The sequence below is a fragment of the Oryctolagus cuniculus genome, chromosome 7 (assembly GCF_051225735.1).
Source record: "Oryctolagus cuniculus isolate XC-2025 breed Fujian yellow rabbit chromosome 7, ASM5122573v1, whole genome shotgun sequence".
Lineage (NCBI taxonomy): Eukaryota > Metazoa > Chordata > Mammalia > Lagomorpha > Leporidae > Oryctolagus > Oryctolagus cuniculus.
Window position 1 is genome coordinate 116,678,430 of NC_142873.1, and position 12,832 is coordinate 116,691,261.

At 43.9% G+C, this 12,832-nt stretch overlaps 1 protein-coding gene across 10 annotated transcripts in view; it reads left to right on the top strand.

The window, feature by feature from the left end:
- DAB1 (DAB adaptor protein 1) overlaps window positions 1-12,832 on the top strand; it is a 917,259-nt gene that overhangs the window by 820,785 nt on the left and 83,642 nt on the right. The window lies entirely within an intron of this gene.

Consider the following 12,832-nt stretch of genomic DNA (forward strand, 5'->3'; position numbering starts at 1 on the left):
TTTGGGGAATGCTGCATAGCACTAAATGGGAAATAATTGGATCGACGCAGTTATGAATTGCGCAGCGCTGCGCAGCGCTCCAAGGGTCTGAGTTAAGCAGAAACGTCTGGCAGCAATAGGAAAAGTAGAGGGCTTGCCCTCCATGTTGAAAAGCAGAGTTTTACAGGTGAGAAAACTGAGGCTCACTCAGGGAACAGGGATGAGACAGGGACAGGATACCTGAGAGTCCGTGTAGTGTTTGTTCCCTTACCCTTTGCCTCACTACCATATCATCTTAAGCAAAGGCATCTGCAGATAAAACTAGGAAGACGGCTGCTATGTTCACTTCCTAGGGCCGCTGCACCAGAGTAGCACGCACCGAGCCCCTGAAACAACAGAATTTAGCACCTCATAGTTCTGGATCCCAAAAGCCTCAGGGCAAGGTGTGGTGTGCAGACCAAGGTTCCTTCTTTCTGAGGGTGGTGAAGGAGACTTGCTCCATGCCTCTTGCCACCTTCTAGTGGTTGTTGGCACTCCTGGATTTGCCTTGGCTTTGGACCCATCACCCCCATCTCTGTGGTCATCTTCACATGTCATTCTCTCTGAATATGTGTCTGTGTCCAACTCCCTCCCCCTTATAAGGACACCAGGGATAATTGATTAGGGGCTCACCCTAGTCCAATTTGACCTCACCTTAGTGAATTATGTCTGCAAGAACGGTTTCCAAATATGGTCACATATTTCAGAGAGGTTTAAGACTTCAGTCCATGGATTTGGAGAGGAAGACTTAATTCAACACCTAGCAATGACCAACAGTTTAGGTAACAGAATCTTTGAGCTGGAGAGCAACTGTTATTTATTAAGTTCCCTATATGCCAGGCAAAGCACTAGGAACTTTACCAACATGATCTGACTTCATTCGCACCCAATTTTATGAAGTTATAGATGGAGACACTAAAATTGAGAAAGCTAGGCAATTTGTTCAAGGTGACAGAAGTGACACATAACAGATGTGGATTACAAGTGCTGACCTGTGTCTACCCAAAGTCATGTCTTTCCTCAACAGTGCAGTGTCTTAGAAGCCTGTATTTATCAGGACCACCACCTGCTATCCACATTGCTTTTTAAATGAAGACACCAGCCCTTGGAATCCCAGCCATCTCACCCCTAATCCAGCCTTCTTTCCACTGGCTGCACTTTAGTTCACTTTCTTGCAAGTTTCTGCCTGGCATGCTGGCTCCATTGTGACCAAGGCAGAGGGTTAATTTCAGAGTGGTTACAACACAAAAATGTAATTTTCCATTAAATCTAATGACCTCGTTTCTGCAGTGACTTGTAGCAAAACATGCTGTTTCATTTCCATTCAGCCACACTCATTTACCTACTTGCTGCAATAATTTTACACCATGAGCTAAAACGTTGAAATCATTGGTTACATTACTAAACACCTACAATGGTTATTAGGATTCTTCATGCAGAAAGAAACAGAAATAAAAATAAGAATTTTAGGAGAACAAAAACATAGGCTGTTCGAGTGTGTTCAGAACTGTTATTTTATCAACTCTTGGGACATTCGGATCTGGCTAAAAGGTCCATGAGAGTCTCACAGGCATGGGAAGCCATAACATGGTGGCAAAAACGATCTAAATGAAAGATCCTGGTGAACAAGACCCCAGCAGAAGGAACAGGCCTCAAGGAGGGAGACGCCTTTCTCTGAAGGGAGGAAGGAACCCCTACTGTGATATGGCCTTGACTAAACAAGTTAAGAGTTGGTGAACTCAAGGGGCTTCCATAGCCTAGACAGCTCATAGCAAGAGTCTCGGGTGATTGCTGATGTCATAAATAAGAGGGCCAATTGTTAAATCAACAACGGGAGTCACTGAGTACAGGCTCCCCACATAGGATCTCTATCCTTAATGTGTTTTACTATGAAACTTAAAAACAACACTACTAGTCGAACAATGCCCTATACCTTGTGTGGTTGTGTGAGTGCAGCTTGTTAAAATCCTTGCTTAGTGTATACTAAGTTGATCTTCTGTATATGAAGGTAATTGAAAATGAAACTCGATGAAGGGCGGGATGGGAGAGGGAGTGGGAGAGGGGAGGGCCGCGGGAGGGAGGGAGGTTGTGGAGGGGGAGCCACAACAATACAAAAGTTGCACTTTGTAAATTCACATTTATTAAATAAAAAAATAAATAAAAATAAAAAAAAATAACTGTTATTCTAGTGCATAAAGGTCGCCTGGAGTCTGGAGCCAGCCATACCTGGCAGCAGTCCAGGGTCTACTTTGGCAGCCTTGTGACGAGGGGCAAGTTACTTAACCCTCCCTGTCTCAGTTGTCTCAACAGTAAAAGTTGGGGTAATATGGGTAAGGTTATTGGGTGATATATGTTGGGGGTTATATCACAATGCCTAGCACGTGGTAGAAACTCTGAATAGTATGCTCCTCCCTTTTTAAAAAATATAATGGAAATAAAGTCTAAATCTATCGCATATTTCAAGGATCTTCCAAGTTTAGGACTCTCCCCCCTACCCAGAGATTCACGAATAAAAATTTTTCCCCCGCATGTTTGGAGTCAGAACTTTTAAAAATATTGTTCTTGGACCTAGAAATACGCTGGCTGATGTTTATGCATGGTGGCATGGGAATGCAGAAGGAACAAAGGCAACTGGCAGCATCAACTCTTAGCACTTCCAAGCACACTGACTTCTTACAGACCCCCTTATGTTTTGGACCAGTGGTTGCCTGAGGTGGGCATGATAAAGGCCTTTTGTCTGCAGCCTGCTTTTCAATCAAGTCATTGAAGTGTTGAGTGCCTTGGTTTCTCCTGTTCTCAGAGAGCAAGAGAGGGAGCAAAGGTAGGGAAAACAGTATGTTAAGATTTAATTTGTTTTTCCAACTTATTATCATGAAAATGTTCAAAAGCACAGAAAAATTCAGAAGATCATTCTAAAACTTAACCTTTTGCCATGTTTGCTTTCTCCGCCTCTCCTTTCTGGGTAGGATAAGCCATCTGTAGATAAGCAGATAGCTGGGTAACAAATAGCAGCATTAGGTGTGCTCATAGCTCTGGGTGTCCTTGCTCCTAGACCCTTACAGCAAATAGTGTCAGGAACCTATTTTTAAAGTCATGAGTGTATGTTGCTATTTACAATTCTCAGTTAGCATTACAGAATGACTTAAGTTTTTACATTTGTCTCATTTTCCTGCTGCTGAAAAACTTCCTTGTGAAAAACAGTTTGTGTGTTTGCCTTGTCCTAATATATTTTCAAAGCAATTCAGATTTCCAATTCTAGTATTGATGATTCTGTTTAGAATTTTAATTTTATTAGCTGGCGCCGCGGCTCAATAGGCTAATCCTCTGCCTGCAGCACCAGCACACCAGGTTCTAGTCCCAGTCGGGGCGCTGGGTTCTGTCCCGGTTGCCTCTCTTCCAGGCCAGCTCTCTGCTGTGGCCCTGGAAGGCAGTGGAGGATGGCCCAAGTGCTTTGGCCCTGCACCCCGTGGGAGACCAGGAGAAGCACCTGGCTCCTGGCTTCGGATCAGCGCGGTGCGCCGGCCATGGCGGCCATTGAGGGGTGAACCAATGGAAAAGGAAGACCTTTCTTTCTTTCTTTCTCTCTCACTGTCCACTCTGCCTGTCAAAAAAATTATTATTATTAATAATAAAGCAGATATACATTTGAGTGCCAATGAAATTTGCTCTAAACCTAACTCAGGCTCCTACTACTTGGGAAGGTCACTTTCTGAGCCTGTGTCCTTCTGTCTAAGATAGGGATAATGATGGTTACTGTATTGCTCATAAATCTCTTGATTACAAGTAATAAAAAATTCACCTCAACAAGCATTAAGCAACAAAATTAATTTCCTTACTTATATAACTAAAAACTACAGGATTAAACTTCCAGGAATGACAGGATACCCAGGTTCATAGAAGACATTACAAAGTTTGTAGCTAACTTTCAACTCATTTCTTGCTTTGCTAACTTGATTTCCCAGTGGCTTGCTTTCTTGACACTCTTTGGCCACTCCAGGACTCTTATCCTGTCACTACCAAGGAAGACATCACCTGGAGAAATCATATTTGGTACCTGAACACTATATTTATATGCGTGGATTTCAAAATTTTTTGCATCAAAGTAAATTTATCTCTTAATTGCTTTTCCCACCAACTTTTAGAAATACCTTCATATAATGCAGTCACTGTGTTGATCGTCGTAAACTCAGTTACCTGAGAAAAATCCAAAGCTTTAAGAGCCTACTGTCCACCAAGTACATTGCTAGACGCGTAACCTGGTCTAGGAAGAAATCACTTATTTCACAGGTGAAGAAACTGACGTTTAATAAGGTGAGGTGACTTGCCCCTGGCTGTAAAGCAAAGGAGAGATTCAGATGCCTCCATCATAATAGACACTTTCTGGAACTGGGGACAGTTCTGTGCAATATACAAACTATTCTTAGTGACTAGCAAAAGAAGGAGCCCCTCCCTTCCACATATACACAAATATCGGTGGCTTTCAAGAGCCAGACATCATCGGATGCCTCTTAGTGTCTCCAGGGCCTGGTGTGTGCTAGCAGCTAAGGGCTTCGGGGCACTGACTAGAGTTGAATGAGAGAGGACGCTGAGTCCAATCCATTACCAACTGTGATGATGCTGCAGCCACCTCCTCCTTGGTCTAGGGACATGGAACTGTCCTTGAACCCCAGAGTATGGAAATTAGCAGTGCAGCCAGTTGCCTTCTGTAAGGTGCTTTTTTAACTTCTCCAGAACAGAAATCTGCTGTGTTGTCACTTTGGTGACTGCTGATTGATTGAGCACACCTGTCTCCAGTGTGCCTGTGAGGCCCATCCAAGCCCCAGTCCCAGGTCCAGGAGGCCCTCAGCTAGATAAGTAGCTCTTCTCCCTATTTTTGGGCGAGGACTGCATATGCAGCTTTCCAGATTGGTGTGTTTATAACATATGTTTAGAGAGCTGCTAAGAGGAAGCCGTCTCTTGTAGCTGTTGTCTTGTTACAGACCTGGGAAAGGAAGGAATGAGAGAAATGTGGAGGGTGAAAGGGGACATGAGTATTTACTGAATCCCACTTGCTTGTTTTAATTGTTGAGGAAGTGAAAGCTTGGAGAAAGAAATACAGAGCCAGAGGGGTTTGAGGAGATTCAGAGACAGGCTTGGGCCCGGGGTCCTGTTGACAAGTTTCATTAATCAACTTACTGAAAAATATGTGCTGGGCAACTGCTTGGCTCAGGGATTCAGACACAACCTGGGGTGCCCACATCTCATATCAGAGTGCCTGGGTTCGAGTCTTCGTTGTGCTTCCCTTTCCAGGTGGCTGATAATGTGCACCCTGGGCAGCAGCAGGTGAGGACTCTAGTACTTGGGTCCCTGCCACCCAGGTAGGAGACCTGGACTGAGTTCCAGGCTCCTGGCTTCAGTCTGGCTCAGCCCTGGCTGTTGCAGGCATGTGGGGAGTGAACCAGTGGATGGACAATCTCTGTGTGTCTCTCTGTCTCTGTGCTGTTCAAATAAATAACTTTTTAGAAAAGTTTTAAGTAAATAATAGAAATCTGTACTGACAGATTCACAGAGGCAGAAAGAAGTAGAGTGATGATGGCCAGGAGAGGGTGCTGAGGAGTTGTTAATTCACGGTGCCTGTGTCACTTTGGGAAGCGGACAAATTTAGGAGGTGGACGGTGTGACTGAGTAATGCCACAGACGTCTGTGGTTAAAATGGTAAACTGTGTGTTATTCTTGTTTGACATATGAGTGTGAGTACTGAATCCTTACTACATGACAGGTGCTGCGTTTGATGCTCAGGAGAAGAGGAAAAGGATATGTTGTTGCCTTCCCTGGAGCTACCACTAGAGATGTAGACAGACCGTGATCTGTGCATCCCCATGCACATCACGACAAGCTGAGGAACTGCCCCCTGGGGAGGTCCAGGAAGCAGAGAGCACTTGGAGCAGGGAACCTGGTCTCTGCTGGAAAGTCGGGCATGGCTTTGCGAAGAGGTCTCTGCACTGAGGCCAGGGTGGAAGGAGTGGAACATTCTAGGGAGATGGTTCGGCATGTGCAGAACCACGAGGTGGGAGTGCCATGCATGAGATGGACTAAAGAACAGCCAAAGTGGGCAGGAGCTTGGGGACTGGGCCAGATCACACAGGGGTTCCTTGCAGGCCCTGGCCAGGATTTCAGTCTGTTTCTGAAGAACATCTGGAAGCCCTGGAAAGCCTTGATCACGTTGCAGGGTTTTCTTTTCTCAATCCCTTCACCCTGTGCTGTGTGCTGGGACTGTGGGAGCAGACACCAGTTCGTAGGATGCAGGAGGATGGAGCCTCCTTCACCAAGCCAGGTGGGAAATGATGGCTTCTGGTGAGAGAGAGGCGGAAGCATGGACAAGGTGAAAGATGTTTCCGAGGTGAAACTGACGAGACTTGGTTGTGGGGAAAGAGATGAGGCAGACTGAATGGGCCTGAGAATGGCTCATACAAAGGGAATCATTTATCCCATCATGTAGGTGTACTCATTAAATTCGAAATATGAAACAAAAAAATCATATTTTTCTTTATATGTAAAATTTATGGTCACAAAACTAGCATAAATAAGCACAAAATCAGATTTTGTTAAATCACTAGTAATTCTGCCACTTAAGAGTACTATGTCGATATGCATAGCTTCTTTTAGAAAACAAGATCATATTGAGCATACTCTTTGTAGAACACTTTTTCTCATTTACTAAGATGTTGCAAATATATTTCCATATTAAAAATGCATATTTCAGAAAGATGACTTATTTTAGTGCCGAATACTGTTTCATCTTTTTCCAAAATTCACTTTTTCACCTGGCCAGCTAATGCTCAACATTTTGGACATGGATAATTTTTGGCTGTTGAACAGCACTGCAGGGAATATATTGTATCCAAGGTTCTGCCCATGTGGTACAGTATTTCCAAGTAATAAAACCCCCACAGAGGAATCAGAGGGTCAGTTTATGCATTTCTTTAAGGCTTTGAAACATAGGGCTGGGCAGCCTTCCAGAAAAGTTCCACCAAAATCACATCTTCGTCAGTAATAAAATACTCACAATGGCTGACACTCATCAGTCCTTATCATGTGGCTTAGAGTGCTGTAATCAATGTACATATTCTAACAGCAATCTTCTCAACAGCGCTATGAGAGAGATACGATGATGATGATGATGTTCCATGCAGAGAGCTGGTAACCCCCACTTCAGTCGACAGGGCTTATAATTGTTCCCCATCAGCCACAGGGGAGTCCAGCTAAGACCCCTACCCCTGGATGCAACTGAAACAGCAGATAGTAATCACACCCTATATACATGCATACCCAAGATAAAGTTTAGAAGTAGGCATTTAACCTAGCAGTTGGGACTCCTGCATCCACATCTGGGTACATGGGTTTGCTTACTAGCTTTGCCTCCTGACTCCAAGCTTCCTGCTAACAGTCTGTGGGGGGCAACCATAATGACTCAAGTAATTGTGTTTCTGCCACCCATGGAGGAGCCCTGGATTGGGCTCCCAGCTCCCAGTTTTGACCCTGACCCAGTCCTGCTGTTGTAGGCATTTGGGGAGTGAATGAGTGGCAGGGAGCTCCCCATCTCTGTCTGTGCCTCTGCCTCCCTGCCTCTCTCTCTCTCCCTCTCCCCCTCTCAACTCCCCTTTTTCTCTCTCCCTCCTTCCTTCTCTCCCTCTGGTCTCAAATAATTAATTAAAAACAAATTAGGCATAGTAAGAGTTTAGCAAAAGCAGTGATAAAATAGAACTATTATAACAATATACCATAATGTCAGTAAGATGTGTCTCTCAAGATATCTTTTTTCTTTTTTTTTTGGACAGGCAGAGTGGACAGTGAGAGAGAGAGACAGAGAGAAAGGTCTTCCTTTGCCATTGGTTCACCCTCTAATGGCCACCATGGATGGGGACGGTGCACTGCGGCCAGCGCACCGCGCTGATCCGATGGCAGGAACCAGGTGCTTCTCCTGGTCTCCCATGGGGTGCAGGGCCCAAGCACTTGGGCCATCCTCCACTGCACTCCCTGGCCACAGCAGAGAGCTGGCCTGGAAGAGGGGCGACCGGGACAGAATCCAGTGCCCCGACCGGGACTAGAACCCCGTGTGCCGGCGCCGCAAGGTGGAGGATTAGCCTATTGAGCCACGGCGCCGGCCTCTCAAGATATCTTATGTTCTGTAAACTTTAGCAACCTCAGCTTGTATTTTTGTCTTTATTAAGTCATGCACCTTCACCTTCTTCTTTAAAGGAAGCACCTTGAGGCTTCTGTTTGGCATACTCCAGCTGCCGGCATCATCACTCCTCTTCCACTTAGGAGCCATCACTGAGTAATATACGGGTAACTGGAACACAGGCACTGCAGTTGCACAGCGGCCACTAAGTAGCTAGTTAGTAGGCCGCTGCATAGATATATGGCACAAGGGGAGGACTCAGATCATGAGTGGGATGAAGCAAGGGAGTATGAGATTTTAACACACTACTCAGAATGGTGTGCAACTTTAAACTTAATGAATTAGTTATTTCTGGAATTTTTCCATGTTTCAGATCATGGTTGACCTTAGAAAAAAACTTTAGGGATTTGGGGGATGACTCTGGTATAAGGTTTTTTTTTTTTTTTAATTCATTTTCCATTCTAGTTGAATAAAAATGACATTTTAAATTATTTTTATTATCTTTTTAAGATTTTATTTACTTATTTGAGAGGTAGAGTTACAGAGAGAGAGAGAGGTCTTCCATATGCTGGTTCACTACTCAAATGGCCACAACGACTAGAGCCTAAGCCTATCTGAAGCCAGGAGCCAGGAGCTTCTTCCGGGTCCCCTACAAGGGTTCAAGGGCCCAAGCACTTGAGTCATCTTCCACTGCTTTCCAAGGCCATAGCAGAGAGCTGGACTGAAAGAGGAGCAGCTGGGACATGAACCGGTGCCCATTTGGGATGCTGGCACTGCAGGCAGAGGCTTAGCCCACTACCTCACAGCACTGGCCAAAGGCGTTTTATTTCTTTCTGGTGTATTTCATATGAATCAATGTAATATTTCCAACAAAATTCAGGGTTTTGTATCATTCTTTATATTATACAAGAAGAGAAAAGAAGTCTCAGGAAGTGGGTGCTGTGCCCAGATCTCCGCATTTGATTTGCATCCTCAGTGTCCTTATCTCCTCTCTGTTATCTCACTGCCTCCTCAGCTAGACACAGGTTATTTGGAGACCTGTTCTTGTCCTTCTAGAAGATTGCAGCATGCCAACCCAGGGAACAATTCACTCTGACCTGCTCCATTGAGCATTTGATGATGGGGTGCCTGGTGGCTGGTACGGAGTTACCTCCCAGCCTCACTGGCACTGCAGTGCAGCAAACGCATCCAAAAATATGCTGGAAAAGAGAAAGGCCTTTATAATGAGCCTGGGCCTCCCTTTGTCTTGTGAGATCTTAACTACTGTAATTGCTCATGGTGTGAAGTAGTGTATTTTTCATGTATCTATTTTTACGCTGTGTCTTTCTGCTTTTTTGTTTTGTTGTTAACTCACTGGAATCCTGGTGGGTATCTTCCCTGTGAATAGTACTGCCTCGGGAAAGCAGGCGCTCTCATGCACACATGCATACACAACACTAATATGAAGGCTAAATAGGCTAGGATTTATTCTTAAAAAAAGAAAGCTAATGGTAACGTCTGCCGCAGATGACTTTCTAATCCATACTGTATTTAATTGGCTGTATTGAACCATACTACAAATTAAGTCTTCTCTGTAATTTATGCTGTCAGACGGTAACCCTCCAAACAATTTGATACTTCATTTAAACATTGGTAAATGGTTCATGGAAAAGCAAAAATAAAAAGACTTAATGATGATCAAGTAAGAAACCCTCTGTTCATGGAATGAATCCTATGTGAAATGTTGTGAATTAACCTGATTGATTTATTCAATGAACATTCTTTTGAGCATCAGACTTGTGAAGCACGTATCTTAATATGACTTGGTCCTTCCTTCCTTGTTCCTTCTTCCTTCCTTCCTTCCTTCCTTCCTTCCTTCCTTCCTTCCTTCCTTCCTTCCTTCCTTCCTTCTTTCTTTCCTTCTTTCCTTCTTTCTGTCCGTCCGTCTGTCCTTCCTTCAAGAAGAGAAAACACATGGGCACAATGTCCTGCTCTCAAGACCTGGATACTTTTGCATGCTCTTTGTTTCTGAGAATACCCTTTCCCACTTACTTATTGGGGACTTCCCATCCACCCTTCCACATTCAGCCCAGGGTCTTCTCCTTGGTCATCTTCTCTGATGCCCTTTTCCCAGGACTGGTCAAAATCCATATGTCATGCTGTGTACACTTTCAAGACAAAACTTCTCCTATATTTTGATGGTCATTTGCTTTACTTACCTGTTGTATGAAATGGAGAGCTCTTTGAGGAACGGGCTACCTTTTAATTATTTGCAGATATGTGGCAAGTAGCATGAGACCTGGAACATAGTAAGCACTTAATAAATACATTTGGTGTGAAAAACTGGATGAATGTCCAAATGTAAACAAAATTAATGAGTGCACAGCATCTTATATCAACAAAGGCAATGCAGTGGGCCTAGGGATGGGGATTGTTACTGAGGCAATGTGGGTGCCAGGAAATGCTTCTTGGGTGAGTGAAATGTTGGAGCTGTGCCTTGACGCATAGGTATGATGCAGCTCTATGACTTGCTGAAGCAAGAAGCAGAGAAAGAAGAAGGCAGTCAGCAGAGAAATACATGAGCAACGGTGCAGAGGTGGGCAGGTACAAAATCCCAAGGGGGAAATGATGAGCCTTATGGCAGTCATGGGAGCAGGATCACGCTGGACTGTGGATGTGCGTGCCTGCGATGGTCTTGGAATTTTTTAGTGACAACATTTATCCATGCTTCAAAGAATGAAGAGGGCTCAAAATGAGAGGAATACATGAAGATATGGCAGAGGGAAGGAGTCCCTGATGGCTCTGTTTTTAAGACCAAACACCTGCTTTGATTTTTCATAGTACTTGAATATCTATCTAGACTACAGTTTTCCAAAAATAAGAACTGTTGCAAAAGGAAATAGGGACGAAACATGACCAGAATTTGCCCTTTCTCCACCCACTTCCTCCAGCTCCAGCGCCCTATTCCCTGGTTGTTCTCCCTGAATCTGCCCCAGGAACTCTTCACAGAAACCCTCTGTCTGCTTTGAATAAGGGCTCTCCTCACCTTTCCAGCCTTGGGTACTCAACAGATGTCACTCAGAGTCAAAGGTCAAGGTAGCATGACCCTGAAGTTCACTGAGGTAAACTATAGCTGGCCTTTACCCCAAGCCTTGTCATTTGTGACTCTCTAACCTCAGATACCTGCCCAAACCTGAATAGCTTCAGTTCCACATCGTTAGCCAGGGCTTCCTTCTCTTGCCTGCCTCATCCCAGCTTGTCAGGTGATCATCTTTTTATTGTTTGACTAAGGAGCTTCGAGAAAGGAGGCCATCAATCTACATAATCGTGTTTCTTTATTTCAATGCTTTTTCCTCCGGCGTGGGAAGACGTGTCCTGGGTTTTGTACTGGTCGTGCCAGTACAATCTCTGTCCCTTCAATGAATAGACTCAGAGTTGAGCTGTGTAATACTTCAGGTTCCTCCTGGCTTCAGCTGTCTTTGATTGTGCTGATAAAATCTACTTGAAGACATGGGCAATTTTGAGGCTCAGTGAGCAAGTATTTACACGACTCTCTGAGTTGCTAAAATGAATGTGATAATACAACTGTGGGATTAACAGAATTCAAATGTATTTGTCTTTCCAAGTATCTATATTATGTCTGCATGGTTAAGATCGGAGAATGTAGAGACGTTTTCCTGTACTGACTGTTAGCTTCCAAATGAATGAGACACTTTCAGAGAAATCCTTTTTAACATGTCATAAAATTAACTATGGGAAAACATAATGTTACAAATATCTTTTTGCACTTCACACACACATCCACAGCTACACTTTGCAAGGCAACATTAAGTATCGTCAGGCGTTAAGAATGTTTTGATTTTAAAACACTTAATGAGGATTCCTGGATAAATTAAAACGTCTCCATCTGCTGTCTAGCATGGTAGGTGATATTTTACCATTGCAGAATCATCTCCACATCTAATTCCACCAGGAAGTCTTCTAATCGCAGCTTAATTTTAGAGCAATATTCCACTTGACAATCAATAAGGCACTGTCGTCAAACTTTGATTTAATAGAAGACGTGGATAACATTCTCCATATGATGCAGAAAGAGAAATGCTTTTGACGAAAGGAGAGGAGAAGAGCATCTTTGTCTCTGATTTCCCCTTTCTGCATAGCATCCTGGTGCACAAAAGCCCATAGAAATCAATGCCCCCATGTTGTGCAATATAAATCTCATCAATGTTTGCATCATTAACACTATGAAAAAGCTACTGCTCTTGGAGCAATTTTCCTTTGTGAGCTGAATCTGTTCTGGTAATCAAACAAACATAAGTAGATCTTGATTATTTTACCAACATACAGTTCCTTCTTTACCAACACCAACTTTCAAAACTCATTATATTATACAGTTGTCTTATTGCCACTTGAGGGACTAGGGTGCCAGACAGTGACATCCTACTTCAAACGTGATGTGCGGTGGTCAGTACACAAACTGGTCATGGTGTTAAACCTTTGAGAATTGTTAGAGAGAGATTAGTGACTTGCCAGACCCTGGAAGGTTAAACCAAAATGGAAAATTCCACTGCAATGAATGACTCATGTGGCCAGAAGCCGGGAAGGATTGCAGTGGGCTGAGTTATGGATGCTTTGGAAGGTCAGTGGTCCTGAACCAATGACGACCGCCTCACT